Source organism: Tursiops truncatus, chromosome 10 (assembly GCF_011762595.2).
Source record: "Tursiops truncatus isolate mTurTru1 chromosome 10, mTurTru1.mat.Y, whole genome shotgun sequence".
NCBI classification, from domain to species: Eukaryota; Metazoa; Chordata; class Mammalia; order Artiodactyla; family Delphinidae; genus Tursiops; species Tursiops truncatus.
In genome coordinates this window covers 10,903,419-10,922,650 of record NC_047043.1, presented here as the reverse complement: position 1 = coordinate 10,922,650, position 19,232 = coordinate 10,903,419, and the positions used below count along the sequence as shown (strand labels likewise).

At 42.6% G+C, this 19,232-nt stretch overlaps 2 long non-coding RNA genes across 9 annotated transcripts in view; one reads left to right on the top strand and one right to left on the bottom strand.

The window, feature by feature from the left end:
• LOC109551545 (uncharacterized) overlaps positions 1-19,232 on the bottom strand; it is a 205,199-nt gene that overhangs the window by 49,223 nt on the left and 136,744 nt on the right. The window lies entirely within an intron of this gene.
• Positions 1-19,232, top strand: part of LOC109551557 (uncharacterized) — a 628,536-nt gene that overhangs the window by 601,836 nt on the left and 7,468 nt on the right. Inside the window, exons 11-14 of one of the 4 annotated variants that reach the window (XR_012334345.1) lie at positions 6,480-6,596; positions 8,027-8,183; positions 9,414-9,524; positions 10,340-18,919. This is a non-coding gene — a long non-coding RNA (uncharacterized lncRNA). The remainder of the gene's footprint in view (positions 1-6,479; positions 6,597-8,026; positions 8,184-9,413; positions 9,525-10,339; positions 18,920-19,232) is intronic. The other 3 variants (XR_012334348.1, XR_012334346.1, XR_012334347.1) reach the window with 3 other exon arrangements.

Sequence of the window (19,232 nt, the reverse complement as noted above, 5' to 3'; positions counted from 1 at the left end):
CCACTTCCAGAGAACAGGACACCATGGACTGTCAGATGGTGCATCTTTCAAGTTCCCTTGTTTTCAGACTCCAGATGTCATGTCGCTATATTGTATCTATATCTAACCTTGCAGCCCCAGGGCCCAGTGATGGTAGATATTTGTAATGGAAAAAAAAAAAAATTCAGAAATAGTGATTGTTCACTTCAATTTTAATGGACCCAGAAGATGTATTGGAATCCTATGGAATGAAAGGATTATTTGTGACTGACGAAAGCTTTTTGTTCAGTTAACCCCAAGTCATCAGCATAATTAGAAAGTGAAATCCAAGATTTCAGAAAGGTGTATTTGCAAGTTGTTAATTATGAAAGCAACCAAAAGCCAACTCAACAATAAACCTCCAACTGACTAGCTTGCCTGATGCCCTGAGATTCTTGGATGATTTGGTGTCAAGTGCCCCTTTCACTTTCAGGAAGGAGGAAATGAGCAGCTGAGACTCTTGTCTTCCAAGGACAGACCCTGACTAATTCTCTCGTTCCTGCCTTTCTCAGTCTGGGCGAAGCTGTAAGCTGGAAAACTCAGCTTCAGATGGTGAGGCACTCTCTTGCAAATTCCAAGGATTTAGCGGGAGTGGGTATTAATAATTTGCAATGTCTGGTGGTGACTCAGGTCTCCGCAGACCGGCTGTTTAATCTGCAGCCAAGCCCCATTTCTCTGCCTGTGGCCCTGGTCCCACATGTCCCTTCCAGGATTCCGTATTTCACATGAGTCTTCGAGGTTGTAGACATGGCTCTGTCTTCACGCCTCTGGAAGTATGAGACACCCAGGAGGCAGTGCAGGCCCCTTTGAGTGTAAGTTGTTGAATCAGCCTACTTTGATTTGCTGTCACGAGTCTGCTGTTGAGAGCAGCTGTGCCCCAGTTATTACTCAGGCTAAGAAGATGACAGCTTTTACCGATTTACTTGGGAAAGTCTTTGGAAAGCATCTAGATGTTCTCCAACTTTGGCCTATGGATAGGGCATGAGAGTCATTTTGTATACTGCTCAATTTGGAGGGTCTGGTTAATTGCAGCAATTTTCTATGGATTTTTAAAAACTGGTATTTCAAGGACTGACCTGAGCAATTACTTCACTGGTCATTAACGTGAAATGGAAGAGAGAGAAAAGATCAACAAGATGGCGTGGAAATCATGCTGCTTGAACGAAACAATTATAATAGTTAACAAGAAATTTTTTTAAAGTAAGCTACTAAAATAAGGAAGAATGGTGGTGACTAAAACTTATGTAAAGGCTGACTGAAACTTTACTCCCTTCAAATGGGATTTCATCTCTAGTGCGCTGCAAATGTCCTTAGAACCTTACTCTCCCATATGCTGTCCCAGTAACTGTCACCCACTCCCACTCCATATCTCTCCTCTCTTCTTCCAAACTCCTCGAATATCTCAAGTCCACATTACTGCTCAGCCCAGGCCCCGCACTCCACCTGACTCCTCTTCTCACCTCCTTACTGAATTCTGTTCCACCAGAAACACTGTCATTTCCGACATGCATCACTCCAGCCAATCTTGGTTACTTTCAGTTCTGCCCTACAACCTGACTCTGCAAACAAAGAACTAGAAAACAGCACAGAAGCCTTTTGTACAGGTGGAAAGGGGAAGAGCCTCTGAATAATCCTTGATTTTTTAAATTACACATGCAAAGGCCTAGTATAAGGCCATGGCAAGAGAAATGATCAATAAGTAATTCACTAATATTAACTATAATGAGCTGGAGGAAATAGAGTGAGGTTAAAAAGTGAAAGAAAGAAAAAGAAAGAAGGAAAGAAAAGAAGGAAGGAAGGAAGGAAGGAAGGAAAAGGAAAGAAAGGAGAAAAGGGAAAACAGCAGTTCCTTTGTAAAATTTTGTTTGAAGTCCCAAATTTAAAGTTCTAACTCTGATCACAGCAATGTAGAAGTGGCCTTATTCTTAATAAAAGTTATATATATATAAGGTGAGAAATTGTGACAAAACTATCTATGCCCAGAATACAGCATGGAAAGAAATATATATTCAAATGATAATGGTCGTTGCTTGGGGAGGTAGATATGTAAGAAATGTAATTTTGGAAAAAAGAGTAACTGATAATACACATAGAATCAAGCTGTAACATCTCCCCAGCTACACCAGCCTTCCATATCATCATTACTGAAACTCTTTCCACTGACATAGATATTCTTCATTGTCTCCCTTCTTCCTTCCTTTCCTCCCTCCTTTTTATCTTCTTGTCACTGTCTTAACCCATTCAGGCTGCTGTAACAAACTACCGTAGACTGAAGAGCTTATAAACAACAGACATTTATTTCTCACGGTTCTGGAGATTGGGAAGTCCAAGATCATCGTGCCAGCACATTTGCTGTCTGATGAGAACCCACTTCCCAGTTCATAGACAGCTGTCTTATCTCTGTGTCCTCACATGATGCAAGAGGTGAGGTTGCTCTCTGGGGTCTCTTTTATAAGGGCACTAATCCCATTCATGTGGGCTCCACCCTCATAACCTAATCATCTCCCAAAAATACCACCTCCTAATACCAACACATTGGGGGGTTAGGATTTCAACGTGAATTTTAGGGGGACACAAATATTCAGTCTATAGCAGTCACCTTCAAGGTCATTCAAGGATAAAGATATTGATGAGGGTAGGGTTTCCATGCAATGTGACTTGTCTGATTCTCTTTGAAAATAGTCATAATGGGGCTTCTACAAATGTGAGGGAGGAAAGCAGTACTCAGTATTGACTGAACACATACCAAGTCTCATGCTGTACCCTTGACAAGCACTAACCCTCTCACTTTTTTGTTTTCTTTCACAACAATCATGTGAGGTGTGTCTGTAATTACAGTGGAGTTATATGATGCATGTATTTGATTTATTCAACCTAGAGAAATTAAACTGTGTGTACTTCCCAGAGAAGAAGGTGGTGGTGGAGTGGGAAGAGAGAGAGATTGCATTTAATATAATTGGTGCAAGTGATTTTGCTCCCACTTTCACTCCGTGAACTCAGGCACCAGAGTGCCCAGAAGATGTGTGTTTCCTCAAACTCTCTCTCTTACCAGGGTGCCTCCAGTGGTGATTAGCATCTCGGAGCACCAAGACTGATTTCAGTGCCTAAATTTGCAATACAGTTTTTTTCTTCCAAAATGGCTCATAAACTGAGGCCAGGATTTTATCTGTTCCACTGTTGGAGGAAAATCTAGCTGTGTGAGACCCAGTGAGAGATGATTTGGGAGATGACTTTGGAAGAGAAACCATATAGGTGCATTTTGGAGCATACTGTCAAGAAAAAATTTTGATATATGTGATATTTTACTTCAATTGTTCCGTCTTATCTCACATGTGAGACTCCACTTTATCTCCACTTTACAGATGGGAAAATTGAGGCTCAGGGAAGTTAAGTAACTTGCCTCCTGCCATATATATGGGGCCGAGATGAGATCTAAGCCAAGGCAGTCTGGCTCCTAAGCACATGCTCTTCCAACTCTGCTTAAATCCAGCTGCATTCTCTCCTTGCGTCCCAGTTTCAAACGGTCACCTGCTTCTTGGCCATCTCCTGGGTGTCCGTGTCATCTCGCTTTTCCTTTGCTTCGGTTCAGGACTCTTTTGACAAAAGTAATCGTCTAAGTCGTTTTAGAATATTTTTGCCACACAGGTCATAGGCGGTTACTGGCATCTTCATTTTCCCGATAAGGAGCTAAGTGGGAGATAAGTTTGGGAATCTGAATGCTCCCAACTCAGCATCTGTTCATGCTGGTTTTCGTGCAGTGCCCAGGAGTGCCCACAGCCAGCTGTCTCAGTATTTGCTGAGAATTTAGGGTGACAACTGATGGAATGACTTAGTGAAACCTCGGAGAACAAACAAGGATTTTATTGTCTTTATCTGGAAACGTGTGGCGTAGTCATAGACTGTGTTGGGGTCCAGAGTTACTGATGGCATCAGGACCCTTTGGGGCTGTGTGCCTGCCTTGTTCTGATCCATCCTACCGCTCCCCCTAATTACGCTGGCCGTGTGGGTGGCCCAAAGCTTCTCTCGCAGGAGGACTTGCAAGAGAGGAGCAAGGCCTCCTACCATCACGTCCGATGTCACCCTGTAGGATATTAAAACCGACTCAAGATTGTGTTGAAAAATGTTTTCCTTTCCAGTATGCTAATAAGAACAAGATCACATCAGTGGATGTGCACCGTGGCAGGATTTTTCCGCGGCCGAGTCTTTTAATGAGCTGCTCCATAATGAGGGCCCATTTGCAAACAGTATCTGGGCGCTAGTCAAAGTTTAAAGACCTCTATTTTCCCCCAACACGCGCCCTCTTCCAAGCCATGGCTTTAATTCTTTTAAACAGTAACATTAATTGGCTGTTAAGTAAAACAGGAGAGAACACAACAGATTTATGATATTTTGAGAAGCTACAGCAGTTCTCAAGCATTCAGAGAAACGGGCTTGGCCTTTACGAGGTAATTATGATTTAGGGTTTTCCCTCGCCCTGTTGAGTCTGTGGGCTGCCTCTAAAATGGATCTGGGATGAATGTCAAAATCAGGATTTACAGTCAAACCTTTTCAACATAGGAAGTGCAGGAGAAGTTTACTGTTTTATTTCTTTTTCTCCTAAGCAATACTGCGTCGTGCATTTCTGTGCTGTTAGGTTTTGTAAGATCTCCACTCCCCAGCCCCCCCTCCCCCCCCCCCCCGCTTTGAAATGGTGTCTATAAATTACTTCTCCGGATAATGCTGCTGTATCATCAAAAAGTGATTGTTTTTGCAAGCAATCACGAGAGCATGTCAATTTAAATTAGCTCTTTTTTTCTTCTCACCCCTTTTCTCCCTCACCCTCTACAGGAGAACTGCTTTCATCTTAGTTTTTCCACCCTTTCAGAAATGAGCAGAAACCGACCGAAGCTTGATGAACAAGAGGTCTTTCTCCTTCTTCCTGTGTCTTTTTTTTTCCAGTCTCTCTTTGAAATGAGAACTGTGTTTAGCTGTTGCCTTCAGGGACAGCAGACCCTGGGGATCTTTGGGCTCCAGGGGTTTCATCCTTGTCTCCCCTTGAACATAAGGAAATCTGAGGCAGTTTCTTTCCCTCTGGGAGCCTCCCTTCTCTTAATTTATAAAACAAGGCAGGGGGTGATTTCTAAGGTGTCTTCCAACTCTTAGGTGTTAACATTACCTAAATATGTCCCAATAGTAGTATATTAGGCCACTTTGGTGTGTGTCATTGAAGAGTACATGTCACCCCAAATATGCCACTTTGGCATAAGAATTATTTTGAGCTAAAGGCATTTGAAATCCCTTCTCTGCCAAAACACAGAGCCTCTGCAGATAACTGAATTGTTATATTCCCTCCCTGGGAGCCACTCTTACCTCCTCTTCTCAGAGACCTTCTGGTCAGCACCACACCCAGACAGGCATTGTCATAAAACTATAATATCTCCCATCTATTCTCCTAAGGGCCTGCTTATTTCTCCTAAAAGTCATTTGTTTTCTCATAAGTGCCCTTTTCCCTTCTCCTTTCCCTATAAAAATGGCACATAAGCCCCAAATTCTAACCACCTCCTTTGAATCACATGTTTTCTGTGAACTCTCTTGTATGTTTGTGAATCAAAATCTGTCTTTTCCCTTGCTAATCTGTCTTTTGTCAAGTTAATTTGCAGGCCCCTAATCACAGAACCTAAAGGATAGAGAAAAGGATTTTTTTTCTCCCTTACATTTGTGTGTGTGTGTGTGTGTGTGTGTGTGTGTGTGTGTGTGTGTGTGTAGAAGTTGCAGAGATGGGGATGGAGAGGATGATGCTAGGAGTAGTATTTTTCTTTAAACAAAAATTTTTATGAGGAAGCTTTGTAAGAGAAGGCACATTCACCATGCTTCTTATCTCTACCGGGAACCGCTCTACAGCACCATTGTCAGTACAGCCCTCCCTTCCCTAGGTAAGGGTGTAAGCATGGCATGCACTAGGGGCTTTTTGGGATTTTGTTTTGTTTTGGTTTGGTTTGGTTTTGGTTTTTTCTGGGAGGGGGGAATGTAAGGAGGGGAGAGAAGGAACAGATGCCAATTCAAGGTCAGCAACTTTTCAATACGGGCTCGGACCACAGTTATTTAACTGTAAAGTTTTTTTCCCTCCATTTTATTTTGCTTTCTATCTAATTGGATAATCTTTGGAGGTTGTTCCTGGCAAGTTGAGAGTAGGAAGTTGCACCTCTGGTCTATTGCCTGATGTCTTCATAGAAGAGACCATTCAGGGACTTAGACCAGAGTCTAGAAATAGCCTCTGAACATTCGATTAGATTACACACTATATGAAATATAGTATGTACGGTATATAGCGCCATCGACTTGTAATGCACCCAAGATGCCATCGTATAGTATATACAGCTTTATAATATGACATAGTTTATTGCAGCTACAATTTATTGAATATTAACTATGTGCCAGACATGCTATTAAGCCTTTTTCTTATGTTTTCTCATTTACTTTAGATGATGTAGTTTATATAAACGGTAATTCCAGATAACATTTGGTGTTGGTAATATCTTCCAAGCATTTCTCCTGTCTTCAAGATAAAGAAGTTAAGACACCCGGAAAAGGATCCAACAGTAAGGATGTCCTTGCAAATAGATGAGATAATAAAACAGGACTTATTAGAGGAACTATTAACCCTTCCTCCTCCCCACCGCCAGCCCCCATCCACTCTAACCACACACATACACACACACACACACACACACACACACACATACATACACACACATATACACACACATACATACATACACACACACACACACACACACACACATCCTTAAAGATCTAGTACAGAATAATTCAAGGGTCCCACTGTATTCTAAAATCTTCCCAGCTGGGATAATTGGCTTTGGAACCTCCCTTATCTCCATGACTCTCTCCCTCATACGCCAACATCTCTAACACATAGATAATTTATGAAAACAGAGTAGACACTTTTTAATAATTAAATGATAGATAATAGGAGCTTTTAAAGTAAGCTGTAAGAGCTTGGAAGAGGAGGGGAGACTAAGATGGTTAGCCATCCACATACTTATTTGGAATGACTCAAAAAGGTCCTTCACCTTGTACACCATTATCTGCGCCTGGAGGCCCCCCAGGTTTGCTCTGTTTGTTAGCCGAGGTCTTTTCCAGCAGGCGTTTGAAGCCGCAGTTATTCCAAGGGAGAACCAGACACCTGCCCCAATTTCCATCACCCGGCATCACCCACTCTATTCTCTCCAAATTACAGTGCAAACAATAACACAGGTAAAATTAGCCACGACACTAATTATATAGCGCAAATGTGTAAAGGATATAGAATGATAAGTGGCAAATGCAGAACATGCTGCGTCATATCATGTAATCTCTCTGGCTGCCGAGCCCGGGAACAAAAAGAGACTTGTGCCCTGTTTGTTTAACATGCTCCATATCACAAATTGGAAATCCTTCCTAATTAAGATATTGTTAAATGTCCTTTGTTAGCAGGTTTTAACAATGTTAATTAGGAGGTTAGACTGATCATTGTTCATCTAGCAAAAGATTAGGGTGATTTGCATTGTAGCTTTTGAGAAACTTCTGAGCGAAACAGAGGAGTTTCCTTTCTGCAGGGAGGGGAACTGTGGAGAGAAGGAGGGGATGGGATGGGGAGAAAGGACAATGCTACTCCTAACATTTTTTAGGCTACGGGCCAAGGCAAAGCGTGAGGAAATGTAGCTGAGGGCCTAACAGCTGTTAGAAAGCAGTGCTGGCCTTGACCTTGTGGAATAACAGTATTTGCAGATGTAAAGTCGATCCCCGCCATGGTTCTCGCCTTGATAATTCAGGAGGCTGTGGTCAGAGAAAGCAGAGTCTTGAGGTCTCTTAATCATCAGTTGAGTAAGGGTGTGGATGGAGTTCAGGACACGCTATCTCAAAATACAACACCTGGCATGTTAAATATTTTAAGCTAAAGGAGTTTGAGAAAACGGCAGTTGCAGGAAGGTCACACTGACCTTTCCTCTGATTTTCTTTCCTGAAACAGGTCATAAAGCCCTCCTGTGAGAGGTGCCCTCCCTAGACCAGGATGAGAGGAACATCCTTATCTCCAAAGAAAAAGGGATGCGAAGAAGAATTGGGATGCACAGGCCTGGCTAAGCGTCCCCCAGTTTACTACTCTGACCTCATACCTGTTGTCCTAGGTATTCTTCCATGTCTGTGCTCTTCATCAAACCTGGCATCGAAACACCCAGATCTCACTTTCTTCAGGTCTTCATTTCCTTATGAAGCTCCTGTGTCGTATAAACCTTATACTCAATACGTGTATGTACATATCTCCGGTTCATCTGTCTTTGTTGATTTAAGGTTCACACCCAATCAGGCACCCTAAGAGGCTCCCGAAAAACTTTTTCCTCCTCTTCGGCGTCTTCTTAAGCAAACAAAAACAATGCCGTGCCAGCCATATTTCGGACTCTTCTCAAATTACAATTGATTATTTTAGCACCAGATGAGCCTGTGCTCCTTCTTCTATCCCCACCTCCTGCCACTTTTGTGCCCCCAACACACACACATGCGATAAAGAAGTCAGCACATTTTTTTTCTTTTCTTTTGAAGGGTAGCAGAATATGCCACCCCAAAATATGACTGCAGGGGCTCAGGACATGCCACCCCGGCACATTGACTGTTGCGAGCTGTCGGCACCTGAAAAACAGCAGATTCTGGGAGAGGCTTTCTCTCAACTCCCCTTATTTGCCTAAAGACAGATCCTCCAAAAGGAACTCCATCACTTGAGTCCCCTCCCCTCCCCTCCCCTCCCCTCCCCTCCCTTCCCTGGGAGTTTGATCAGCCAGGAAAAATTGACTCTTATCCCAGGAGGGAAGAGTAGAAGTTGACACCACACCCAGACAAACTTTGTCACAAATGGTCATCCCCTCCCACTTATTCTTCTAAGAGCCCATCCATCTCTCCTAAACATCATTTACTCTCCCCTAGGAGCCCTGCATCTGCCCTCCCCTTTCCCTATTAAGATGATATTTAAGCCTGAATTCTAAGCCACCCCTTTGAGTTACTCATTTTCCCCTGGTATCTCCCATGTATACATGAGGTACCCAAGCTCATAAACTTCTGTTTGTTTTTCTCTTGTTAATCTGTCTTTTATTACAGAGGCCCCAGCTAAGAGCTCAGAAGGGCAGAGGGAAAATTATTTTTTCTTTCCTTCCTCCCTTGCCCAATCCCCAGCCTGATACTGGAGGTGACTGGATTAAAAAGAAGGAAGGAAGGGAGGGAGGGAGGGAGGGAGGCCTCTGTGTTTAGCTACTTTGAAATTGCAAGTATGAGAGCAAAGTATATTTGGAGAGGAAGCAAGAGCTGGCTGTTTAAAAACTACCAGAGCACTTGGGTTTCTCTGATAATCTTGTTCTCTCTTGGCAAAGGTGCCTGCGGAGGGCTGGCATCCCAGCAAGAGGACGTATTGACTAGAAATCGAACCCAGATTCTGAGTTCAGTTTTTGGCTTCATCAATGATTTCTGAGTACAAACTGAGGGTGAGTCACTGAACTAAAAGTCACACCTACTTGGAGATGGTACCAGGTATCTCAGTGCAGTGATTTTCTAACCACGCACACCCAGCTCTAGGGAAAAAACGTCTTACAGATATCCAGCAGCTACTCAGTGCCAGGCACTGTGCTAGGTACTTTACATAAATTTAATCACAGCTAGCACTTAGCTTCAATCATAAACAGCCCTGAGGCCCATTTAAGTCGCTCCCGAGCCTCTTTCATCCTTGGGGGACCCCATCTGCTGGGGGGATAAAAAGCCCTTTTATGTTCTACAGCCTCACAGACCACCCACCCCAGCAGTTTGTGCTTTGTCACAAAAACCCTCCACCTAATTAGCAGCGCACAATTTTGATGAAATACTGGTGAAGTAAATTATTCATACATGTCAGAGTCAAGTATAGATCGGATCATCTTGTAAACTGTTCCGATGTCTGTAATTTGCTATAAGTGCTTTAGCATAGATAATGGGATATCATGTATGTGTTAGCTTAATTCACAACCTAAGTGTAGGAGGTGCTCTAACAGAAATTTACTTGTTAGGAGTGAGCAGTCAGAGTTCTCATTGGGAAGTCCAGCTACTACAAATGCACTTCCGTTATCTTATCTTGATCAATATTGGACAGTTTTTGAAAGAGCATGGCCAAGGTCAGAAATGGGTCTCCACTGGTGAATTTGTGGCTTGCTAATTAGCATACAGGCTGTTATACATGGGCTCTCACTGGTGAAGTTTGATCTGAGAGTCACATAACAGTGACATGTAGAGGTGAACTCAGTTTTCTGTTTCTTTGCGCTGTGTGCAGGCATAAATACGGATTCACGTGTGCCTTTGTTCTCTGGCCTGCCACGTCTGTCCCCACCAGCACATCTACGCCAGAGCAGGCACTCCACACACTCAGGGACTCAACACACGTCCCCTGAATGAACGATGAAAATTGCTCTGTCACGATGGGGGAAAATTCACCTAGGGTGGAAGATCCATCCACCTTTTTCAAGACCCAACGGAAAAACTGGGCGGGTGCGTATTCACTCTTCAGTTTTCCAGATGAGGCTTCCATGAGTGGGTACAGGTCGTGATGTGAACCCTTCAAAAGCGCCCGTGAACTGCTTCCTTCCACTTAGAACCCTTGGTTATCTCAAAGCCGGTCAACTCTTCCAGCCACCTTTATCCAGGGGCAGCAAGCAAGGAGACCAGAAACTCATCCAGATTTAGGCCCTCAGTGCCCAGGAGGAGTGGAGAGAATATCCAGGCTATGGAATTCTGGCGGCTCATTATCATGACAAAGGTGGTGACAACTTGGACCGGAAGCTGAACAAAAAGCATCCACTGTTCTATTTGCAATTCTAGGATTGTATTTGTAATCTCTCTTTGCGGGAGAAAGAGACTGCCAGTAAAAGGCTGAAACACAATAGGAAGAGAGGCCGCACAATGCAGAGAGAGACCAAAGGGCTCCGTGCCTGTGCTCACACGCACGCTCCGTGTGCGCACCTTCCCTGTGTCTGTACACACTGCACAAGAGGAAATTATTGTCATGGGTAAGAGTTTAACATTATTGACCTGTAAGATGGCTTTTAAAAAATACATGCAACATGGCTGGAATGCCAATTGGAAGTGGAGAAGCATTTCGGGAAGATGAACCGGCTGCATGAATAGACATGGAGCAGCGCGAGCCGCTTTAATTTGTTCGCCTTGGAGTGTCTGGGAGTCAGCTGACGCTGTAACCTGCGAAGGAAGTCACCATGAACGTGATTAATAATGTGGTGGGGGGAGGCTCTAGAGTTATTGTGCTGTGTAGGGTTTTGGTGTCGGGGAGGAGGTAAGTGTTCCAAGAGTCACTGACAATTTTGGTTAACAAGTGATACAAATGGAACAGGTCACTCTGCTGTTCTTTGGAGCCCTCCCTCGCCCGGTAGCTGCTCAACTCTGCAAATTCTAATTCATTACCATTTGCTCCCCTTTTGTTACCTACCTAGCCAGTGACTGTAGCTGGGAAGTGTGTGGTGCAGGGACCATTCAAAAAAAGCTCATTGTCCCTGGAGCTCGAGGAGCAAAGCCATTGCTTTTGTTCAGCTGGAAAAGAGTGAAACCCACATTGCCTTCTATCGTCCCACTGCAAACTAGGCTTTTAATTGGCACGTTGGCGTTAGGATTTTAAAAGGTGTGCGATGACAGCTTAGAAGTGAGGCATCACGGGGGCAGAAGTGACTGCACCTCCAGCTTAATCCTGCCTTGAAATTTGTGTGTGCGTGTGCCGTGACTGTTCTCGACTCCCAGGAAGTGCGTGTGGTTGCTATCAGTGGAAGGCAGACAGGGCTGCTCTTAGATCACAGGACCGCCGTTCAGAGGCTACACTAACCTTATGCTAAGATGCATCGATCTCTTTTATTCCCTCCACCCCTCTGACCCCCTGATGGACATGAACAAAGTTGGCCCCTAACCACACTTCTCATTCTGCCTCCTTTGGTTTCCATCTTGTCAGGTACCCATGAATAAAAATGTCAGGTTGTCAATCCCATTTATGCTTACAAAGTGAACACCTAAGGACGAGACAATTAACACTGAGCAATTCAATGCAACACACATGTATCGAGCCTCTAACTATAATTGATCAAAAGTGCTGAGTCATTAACAAAGTCACTTTTGTGACTTTCCAGACAAAGTCAAGGTGATTCTTGCAGTTAGCCACGTGGGTGTGTGTTTGGTGTGTGTTTACGGCAGCCAGAAGAGGCTGGGAAGTTCAGTGTTGACAATGTGTAGGTGTGAGAACTGCACATCAACTCAGGTGAGTGCTAGCCTGCTGTCCTGGACTTGCTTTAAGTCTGGCTGTGGAGTTTCTACAATCTGAATTGACGCAGTGCTGTAATACTGATGACTGTGGAGAATCTATCTCTACTAAAAAAGTATCGAATGTGTGGAGTCCAGAACTGGGGTGTCTGATTACACTATCGCTGTACTTTACTTCACCCAGCCTTCCAGTCCTCAAACATTAAGCAACATCATCAACTCTGTTCATGTACATGTAAGGGAGGAAAAAAATCTTTTTCTCCTTCCCTCCTAGATTCTCCAGCTGGGGATTTGTAAATTAGACTAACAAAAGAAGGATTAGGAAGAGAAAAACATACAGATGTACTCCATAGAAGTTTTAGATGACACAGGAGCCTTCAGAAAGAGATGAAGACCTGAAAAAAATGATTAAACCAGAGGGTTTTATACCAGGTTTGATGAAGAGTGGATAGTTGTAGGAAAGCGTAATAGGAGAAAAGAGTATGAGATACACGTAGTAAACCGTAGGAAACTCAGCAAGGCCTTTTCATTTGGATTCCCCTGGGGGGGGGGGGGGGGGGGTCCCTCCATCTTTGGAGATAGGGATGCTGTTTTCCTCCAGGTATAGACAGGCCACCTGCCATGGGAGGGTCTTATGACCTGCATCAGGGAAGAAGGGGGAGGTCAGAGAATCCTTCCAGCATTTGCCGTTTCTATGCCCTTCAGCTTAAAATGCTCAGTATGGCAAGATGCCATATTTTGGGGTCGTGTGCTCTGAACGCCATCAACATACATATATTCTTTAAGAAATTATCTGCTTCTTAAATCTGTATACACCTAGGTAACGCAGTCTCCATTTTATAGTAGACTGGTGCATCAATGAAAAGAAATATACTTCATTTTTTAAAAAAGTCCATAAAGAGAATCTTCTGCAAAGCCAAAGTGGTAGGATTAAGCTGTTTTTGTTTTTTTAAAAAATTATTCTTATTATCCCAGGATTAAAAACATTTTTCTTCCAAATTTAATTTTGGAAATAGAGGATTCAGAGGTATTCAGTAACATATGGAACCAATATAAGCTGATAAACATATGCTATTAAAATAATAGCCCTTGTATTAATCGGTGTATTTTCCTGAAAAGCAGTTTCTCAATAGGCACCAAAGGCCTTTTAAACAGTGCACACCTATTGACCTAGTAATCGCTCCCTAGGAATTTATCAGAGGGAAATGTTTGGACAAATGGACAAAGATGTACGACTGAAAACAATCAGTGTATACTTGTTTATAAATAGGGGCACATTAGGAAACTCTTTTAATGTCCATCAATAGAGGATTGGTTGGATAAACAATGGTATATTCATGCAATACAATATGTTATAATAATTAAGAATGCTGTTATAGAGAAATATATACATATTATCTTGGAATAATTCACACAGTATGTGACCAAGTGCAAATATCAAGTTAACAAAATATTATCTACACTATGGCTCTATCGTTGTAGGAAAACATTGGAAATTTGCACATAAAAGGTTAGCAGCAATACTCCTGAGCAACCAGTGAGTCATAGAAGAAATTTTAAAAAACCTTGAAACAAATAAAAGTGAAAACATAACATGCCAAAATGTATGGAATACAGCCAAAGCGGTTCTAAGAAGGAAGTTTATAGCGATTAACACTTACATTAAGAAAAAAGAGCTCAAACAAACAACCTAACTTCAGACCTCAAGAAACTAGAAAAAGAAGAACTAACTAAGCCCAAACTTATCAGAAGGAAGGGCATAATAGAGATCAGAGAAGAAATAAATGAAATAAGGAATAGAAAACAATCGAAAAGATCAAGAAATCTAAGAGTTTATTTTTTGAAAAGATAAAATTGACAAATCTTTAGCTAGACTTAAGAAAAAAGAGTGAGGACTCAAGTAAATAAAATTATAAATCAAAGAGGAAACATTACAACTGACACCACAGAAATAGAAAGAATTATAAGAAACTACTAAGAATAGTTTTATGCCAACAAATTGGACAATCTTAAGGAAATAGATAAATTCCTAGAAACATACACCCTACCAAGATTGAATCATGAAGAAATAGAAAATCTACTGATTCAATCTTCTATTCAAGAATCAAAAAAATTTCCAGTAAAGAAAAGAAAAGCCCAGGACCAGTTACCTTCACCAGTGAATTCTACCAAATATTTAAAGAAGAATTAATACCAATACTTTTCACTCTTGCAAAAAATTAGAAAGGGACACTCCCAAACTCATTTACAAGGTCAGCATTACTCTGATACCAAAGCCAGATAAGAATACTACAAAAAAAGAAAATTGCAGGTCAATATCTCTGATGAATATACATGCAAAAATTCTCAACAAAATACTAGCAAACCAACTTCAACAGCATATTAAAAGGATCATACACTATGAGCAAATGGAACTTATCCCTGGGATGCAAGGATGATTCAACATATACAAATCAATATATGTGACCCACCACATTAATAGAATGAAAGATAAAAATCATATGATCATCTCAGTAGATGCAGAAAAAGAATTTGACAAAATTCAACATGTTTGCATGATAAAAGCTCTCCATAGGGGACTTCCCTGGTGGCACAGTGGTTGGGAATCCGCCTGCCAGTGCAGGGGACATGGGTTCGAGCCTTGGTCCGGGGAGATCCCACGTGTTGGGGAGCGGCTGGGCCCGTGCGCCACAACTGCTGAGCCTGTGCTCTAGAGCCCGTGAGCCACAACTACTGATCCAGCGTGCCACAACTGCTGAAGCCTGAGCACCTAGACCCCGTGCTCTGCAACAAGAAGCCTGCGCACCGCAACGAAGAGTGGCCCCCACTCACCACAACTAGAGAAAGCCCACACGCAGCAACAAAGACCAAACACAGCCAAAAAAAAAAAAAAAAAAAAGCTCTCCATAAATTGAGGATTGAAGGAACATACCTCAACATAATAAAGGCCATATATGACAGGCCCCAGCTAACATCATACTCAATGGTCAAATGTTGAAAGCTTTCCCTCTAAGGTCAGAGACAAGAAAAAGGTACCCACTCTCAATAGTAGTTGAAAGGTACCACTACTATTCAACATGGCACTGCAAGTCCTAGCCAAGCAATGAGGCAAGAGAAAGAAATAAAAGATATTCAGGTCAGAAAGGAAGAAGTACAGTTATCTCTGTTTGCAGATGACATAATCTTATACATAGAAACTTCTAAAGACTCCACCAAAAAAACCTGTTAGAACTAATATTTTCCTTCAGTAAAGTTGCCAGATACAAAATCAGCATACAAAATCAGTTGCTTTTTATATACTAACAATAAACTATTTGAAGAAAAAATAAAACAATCTCATTTACAATAGCATTGAAAACAATAAAATACTTAGGAATAAATTTAACCAAGGAAGTAAAAGACCTATACACTGAAAACTAAGACATTGACAGAAGAAATTGAAAAAGACATAAAAAGATGGAAAGATATCGCATGTTCACAGATCAGAAGAGTTAATATTGTTAAAGAGTCCATACTTCCCAAAGCCATTTATAGATTCAGTGCAATCCCTGTCAAAATTCCAATGGTACTTTTCACAAAAATAGAACAAGCAATCCTAAAATTCATATGGAACCACAAAAGGCCCTGAATAGCCAAAGCAATCTTGAGAAAGAACAAAGCTAGAGGCATCACCCTTCCTGATTTCAAACTATGTTACAAAGCTATAGAAATCAAACAGTGTAGTAGGGCTTCCCTGGTGGCGCAGTGGTTGAGAGTCCGCCTGCCAATGCAGGGGACACGGGTTCATGTCCCAGACCGGGAGGGTCCCACATGCTGTGGAGCGGCTGGGCCCGTGAGCCATGGCCGCTGAGCCTGCGCGTCCGGAGCCTGTGCTCCGCAACGGGAGAGGCCACAACAGTGAGAGGCCCGCGTACCGCAAAAAAAAACAAGAACAGTGTAGTACAGGCATAAAAACAGGTATGTAGACCAATGCAACAGAATTGAGAGTGCACGTATGGCCAAGTAATATTTGACAAGGGAGCCAAGAAGACTAAGGGGAAAGAATAGTCTCTTCAATAAATGCTGCTGGGAAAACTGAATATTCACAAACAAAAAAATGAATTTGAATCCCTAAATTACACCATTCACAAAATTAACTCAAAATGGATTAAGGACTTACATGTAAGACCTGAAACCATAAAAATCCTAGAAGAAAACATAAAGAGAGAGCTCCTTGATATTGGTCTTGGTAATGATTCTTTGGATATGACACCAAAAGCAAAAATCAACAAGTGGGACTTCATCAAATTAAAAAGCAAAAGAAACAATCAACAAAATAAAAACTGAAACCTACCCCCACTCTATCCAAGAAGGGGGCTGGCAAATATTACAATTGGAGTTCACTGGAGTGATGGCTAATTTTATGTGTCAACATGGCTAGACTGTGGAGCCCAGTTGTTTGGTGAAATGCCAGTCTATGTGCAGCTGTAGAGGTGTTTTAAAGATATGATTAACATTTAAATCAGTAGACTTTGAATAAAGCAGAGTATCCTTTTCCTAAACGGGATGCATCCAATCAGTTGAAGGCCTTAAGAGAAAAAACTCGGGTCCCCCGGAAAGGACAGGATTCTGCCTCCAGACCACCTTTGGAATCAAGACTGCACCTCCTACTCTTGACAGAATTTCCAGTCTGCCAGGCTGCCCTGTAGACTTTGCACTTGCCAGTCCCACACCCTACTGGTTCTGTTTCTCTAATATACCAGGGTAATGCAAAGGTCATTTGCATAAGAAATTCGGATGCCCTCGGGACAGCATCTTGGTGACTGAGATATGGCAGGAGTTGCATTGGCTGGTAGAAGAGCAGTACACCCTGCTCCACCCACAAGTGCTCCGTCCATTTGAGGAGAGACCAGCGGCTAATGCCAACTGGCTTTCGACAAAAAAGACCGTGGTGCCAGTAAGGCCTGTGGTTTCTTCCCTGAGCATGTGGACCAAGCGACATCCTCGATATGCCGCCTCTGCATGGCTGCCACACAACAACCCTTGGCGGAAGGACACGGAAGCTTTTAAAGTTGGCTTTAGCCACACCTTTGTGAAAGAAGCAACCCAGAAACACAGTCGGCCTCGTAAGCATTCACCAACCAATAGAACCGGAAGGCTTGTGAGCCGGCAATGATGCTGGTTTTCTTCCCCAGCATCCAGCACCTGCTGGGCCCTGAGTTAACTACTGTCGAAGAAATGGATGGAAGAATGACTGAACGGGAGCTCTTCAGATTTAAGGGAAGTCAGCACAAGTTCAGAAATGAAAATCCAGCTTCAGAGGCTGTCAGGTAATGCTGTGCCAGGATACAGGTCCAGCGGCTTTAATTAGCACTTGCCCTTTCCTTCCCAGCCTCGTACAGCGGACTGCTCCGGTCATATTGTCTTCACCTCATCACTGTATCACAGATGGTCCCTGGAATCAACCCATCCAGGTTACTCTCTATATAAACCACAAGTAAAGCAGCTAAGGGAAAAAATGATCTGTGCAATAGCAGACGGTTCTACGATTCCGTCTCATTTTGTTAAGAAGCCACGCAGAGGAATCCGTAAAAGTTGAGGAGAAAATTGAAGCAGATGCGATGAATACTGTTTTTGTGTGTGTTCTTAAGTAAGGTAATTTAAGAGATGCAATTGGCAAAGGGGAAATATACATTTTCAATGGATTCTCCAATAAGCAAAAGCAAACAAGAGACAAACACCAGTGTGTGTTTGTTCCTCTCCTTTCCTGCCTGGTGTCTTCCCAATCCACTGTTTGCAAAAAGCCCCTGGGCTTTAAAATCAACATCCAGATCTGACATTGCTGCATTTTGGAGGGAAAGGCAATCTCCCTGATGCGTCTCCTAGCTGCGACCCCATGTTTCTCTTAGCCTTTGACCTTCCTTTCATTTCTCTTTTTACACTATATTTCTTCTATTTCTTTTCCTCCCACTCAAGTGTTATAAGCTCCTGTGGCTAATTATGCCCAGATTTTCTAAAATAGAATTGAGGACATAGTCTGGAGAGTCCAGGCTGCATTTGGCTTCTTCAGCAAGTAGAGGGCCGATGGAGTTAGAGTGCAAGAGATTTATTGGGGTAACAACATGGAAGGTAAAGGGGGGGCAGGAGCGAGTAGGGAGAGCCATCAGACTACAGGTCTGATGCTTGTAAAAGAAGAGAGTCAGGGTTCTCCAGAGAAACAGAACAAATAGGAGAGCTATATATTATATATATATCTCCTTTATATATATATATATATTTTATATATATATTTTATATATAATATATAAATATTATATATATATAATATATAAATATTATATATATATTTTATATATATAAAGAGATTTATTTTTAAGGCATTGATTCATGTGATTTGGGGGGGTTGACAAGTCTGAAATCTGTAGGACAGGCCGGCAAGCTGGAAACTCTAGGAGGAGTTGATGCTGCAGCCTTGAGGCAGAATTCCTTCTTTTCCAGGAAACCTCAGTTTTTTCTCTGAAGGCGCTCAACTGATTGGACGAGACCCAAACCACGTTGTGGAAGTTCATCTCCTTTACTTAAAATCATCTCATTAGAGATCGTAAGCCACATGTACCAGGTACCTTCACATGACCACCTAGATTAGTGTAATTATATAACTGGGGACTATTTATACGTCAGCCGGCCAGGTTGACGTATAAAACAAACCACCATCGGGGAGAAGGAAGGGAGATTGAGTAGGAAGAGTCTCCATGTAAAGGCAGCTCTGAGAAAGCCTCAGCTAGCCCAGCGGGGAGCTCTGGGGCAGGGTTCACGTTAGGCAAAAGCCCTAGACCCTCACCGCTGGCTGGAAGGTGCCCAGGAAGAGACTCAGCACTGACACGGGCAGGTGCAAAGTTTCTGCAGCTGGAGGTGTCACCTGACTGCATCCT